Consider the following 3619-nt stretch of genomic DNA (forward strand, 5'->3'; position numbering starts at 1 on the left):
CCCAACTTCTGCCTTAACCTAACCCAACTTCTGCCTTAACCTAACCCAACTTCTGCCTTAACCTAACCCAACTTCTGCCTTAACCTAACCCAACTTCTGCCTTAACCTAACCCAACTTCTGCCTTAACCTAACCCAACTTCTGCCTTAACCTAACCCAACTTCTGCCTTAACCTAACCCAACTTCTGCCTTAACCTAACCCAACTTCTGCCTTAACCTAACCCAACTTCTGCCTTAACCTAACCCAACTTCTGCCTTAACCTAACCCAAGTTGCGCCTTAACCTAACCCAAGTTGCGCCTTAACCTAACCCAAGTTGCGCCTTAACCTAACCCAAGTTGCGCCTTAACCTAACCCAAGTTGCGCCTTAACCTAACCCAAGTTGCGCCTTAACCTAACCCAAGTTGCGCCTTAACCTAACCCAAGTTGCGCCTTAACCTAACCCAAGTTGCGCCCTAACCTAACCCACGTTGCGCCTTAACCTAACCCACGTTGCGCCTTAACCTAACCCACGTTGCGCCCTAACCTAACCCACGTTGCGCCCTAACCTAACCTACGTTGCGCCCTAACCTAACCTACGTTGCGCCCTAACCTAACCTACGTTGCGCCCTAACCTAACCTACGTTGCGCCCTAACCTAACCTACGTTGGGCCCTAACCTAACCCACGTTGCGCCCTAACCTAACCCACGTTGCGCCCTAACCTAACCCACGTTGCGCCCAAACCTAACCCACGTTGCGCCCTAACCTAACCCACGTTGCGCCCTAACCTAACCCACGTTGCGCCCTAACCTAACCCACGTTGCGCCCTAACCTAACCCACGTTGCGCCCTAACCTAACCCACGTTGCGCCCTAACCTAACCTACGTTGCGCCCTCACCTAACCCAAGTTGCGCCCTAACCTAACCCACGTTGCGCCCTAACCTAACCCACGTTGCGCCCTAACCTAACCCACGTTGCGCCCTAACCTAACCCACGTTGCGCCCTAACCTAACCCACGTTGCGCCCTAACCTAACCCAAGTTGCGCCTTAACCTAACCCACGTTGCGCCTTAACCTGCCCTGTAATTGTTAGTTATATGAATCTAGGAATTCGTGTAGCGTTGCCTAATTGCAACCATCTCAACATAGTTCACTTCGCGCACACTGTGGTGTTCTGCGTATTGATTCATTTTACGGTGCGTACCCTCACATCTTGCGAGTGTTGCTTACTTTCCACATGGTCCCGCTATCCACTGTATTGTGTACTGCAATAGGACGTATATCGCCCCCGCCCCCCCCCCCCCTCCCCTCCTGTCACCTCTAGCTCGTCGGTCAGGAGTTCGCGTGTTGAATGCGCTTCGCAGCTGTGCAATGGCATTCGCATACGTACGCTGGCCACCTTCCACGTGTTCTTTCGTGCACACGTCGCAGCGTGTATGTATGCTGATGGAGTGCGTCGTGACACACAACATCCAGGCATGCAAGACTCGTAGAAGTCGCAAATGTAGATGGATGTCTACGTTTGCTGCCCAAGTTACGCAAATGAACTGGAAATCCGTTGTTGCGCGGTTGTTCGCGCTGGAGGTGAATCGTTGATATCGACGATCGGTACAGGTATTAACCGGTTGCTTCAGCGACACCCGTCATACCCACGAACGTGAGTGGGCATGTGGGTATGAAGCGATACGCGGCGGTGGCTGGGTGGGACCGTCCCCGGCCGGTGAGGGGGGGGCGCCCGGCGTGCTGGCCGCGCGCTGCGTGGGCGCACGCGCGGCAGCCGGCTGGTGGGGGCGCCCAGTGGCAGGCGCGCCGGCTGACGGAGGCGGCAGGCGGCGCATCTGCGTGCCGGCGCACCCAGCGCGCGGCGCCGTGCGGCCAAAGTGGGTCCTCCCGGGCCCGGTGCGAAGCGCGGTGGACATCTGCAGTGTGCTGGTCCGATTGAGGACTGTGTGCGTTGAGGATGCGCCGCCGCCCGGCACTCGGCGCCGCGACGCCGTCTGCTGCTCGGTCGCCCCCGCGGTTCTCGCAGGTGGTTTGTATCGCAGCTGTGCGGATGTGTTGGCGCGTGCGCTGTGCTGGGAGAGTTCGCTTTGGCACCCAAGTGGGGCTCTGCCCCTCTGTGGCGCTGGCGTTGGAGCTGCCCGGTCACTGTTTGTGGCCGCGTGTTGTCTCCCGCCGGCAACACCACGACAGCACGCTCCCGGGCCTCTGTCGGCAGCGGCAAGCTCAGTTGGGAGCACGGGTGGTCGCACTGAAAGCGTCTACTCGCCTATCTCCGGGCGATTGCGCCTCTCTCGAACCCGACCAAGTACTTAGGACGGCGCTGCGCGCCGCCGGGACCTGAGAGGGTTTCGAGGTGTATCGTGCAGGGGAGCCCAGCCTCCTCCTGTTTGCAGAATAATTGAGCGGACGCTTGCGTGTTCGCGCGGGCCCCCGGGACACACTCCCGGGCGGCCGGCTGCTCAGCTCTAGTTGACGCAGCTCCCTGGTTGATCCTGCCAGTAGTCATATGCTTGTCTCAAAGATTAAGCCATGCATGTCTCAGTACAAGCCGCATTAAGGTGAAACCGCGAATGGCTCATTAAATCAGTTATGGTTCCTTAGATCGTACCCACGTTACTTGGATAACTGTGGTAATTCTAGAGCTAATACATGCAAACAGAGTCCCGACCAGAGATGGAAGGGACGCTTTTATTAGATCAAAACCAATCGGTCGGCTCGTCCGGTCCGTTTGCCTTGGTGACTCTGAATAACTTTGGGCTGATCGCACGGTCTTCGTACCGGCGACGCATCTTTCAAATGTCTGCCTTATCAACTGTCGATGGTAGGTTCTGCGCCTACCATGGTTGTAACGGGTAACGGGGAATCAGGGTTCGATTCCGGAGAGGGAGCCTGAGAAACGGCTACCACATCCAAGGAAGGCAGCAGGCGCGCAAATTACCCACTCCCGGCACGGGGAGGTAGTGACGAAAAATAACGATACGGGACTCATCCGAGGCCCCGTAATCGGAATGAGTACACTTTAAATCCTTTAACGAGTATCTATTGGAGGGCAAGTCTGGTGCCAGCAGCCGCGGTAATTCCAGCTCCAATAGCGTATATTAAAGTTGTTGCGGTTAAAAAGCTCGTAGTTGGATTTGTGTCCCACGCTGTTGGTTCACCGCCCGTCGGTGTTTAACTGGCATGTATCGTGGGACGTCCTGCCGGTGGGGCGAGCCGAAGGCGTGCGACCGCCTCGTGCGTGCTCGTGCGTCCCGAGGCGGACCCCGTTGAAATCCTACCAGGGTGCTCTTTATTGAGTGTCTCGGTGGGCCGGTACGTTTACTTTGAACAAATTAGAGTGCTTAAAGCAGGCAAGCCCGCCTGAATACTGTGTGCATGGAATAATGGAATAGGACCTCGGTTCTATTTTGTTGGTTTTCGGAACCCGAGGTAATGATTAATAGGGACAGGCGGGGGCATTCGTATTGCGACGTTAGAGGTGAAATTCTTGGATCGTCGCAAGACGAACAGAAGCGAAAGCATTTGCCAAGTATGTTTTCATTAATCAAGAACGAAAGTTAGAGGTTCGAAGGCGATCAGATACCGCCCTAGTTCTAACCATAAACGATGCCAGCCAGCGATCCGCCGCAGTTCCTCCGA

At 56.0% G+C, this 3619-nt stretch overlaps 1 non-coding gene across 1 annotated transcript in view; it reads left to right on the plus strand.

The window, feature by feature from the left end:
- The first annotated feature begins 2459 nt into the window (after positions 1-2459).
- Positions 2460-3619, plus strand: part of LOC126230357 (small subunit ribosomal RNA) — a 1909-nt gene continuing 749 nt past the window's right edge. Inside the window, exon 1 of the ribosomal RNA XR_007544268.1 lies at positions 2460-3619. This exon is cut by the window's right edge and continues 749 nt beyond it. This is a non-coding gene — a ribosomal RNA (small subunit ribosomal RNA).

Source organism: Schistocerca nitens, unplaced genomic scaffold (assembly GCF_023898315.1).
Source record: "Schistocerca nitens isolate TAMUIC-IGC-003100 unplaced genomic scaffold, iqSchNite1.1 HiC_scaffold_381, whole genome shotgun sequence".
Taxonomy (NCBI): domain Eukaryota; kingdom Metazoa; phylum Arthropoda; class Insecta; order Orthoptera; family Acrididae; genus Schistocerca; species Schistocerca nitens.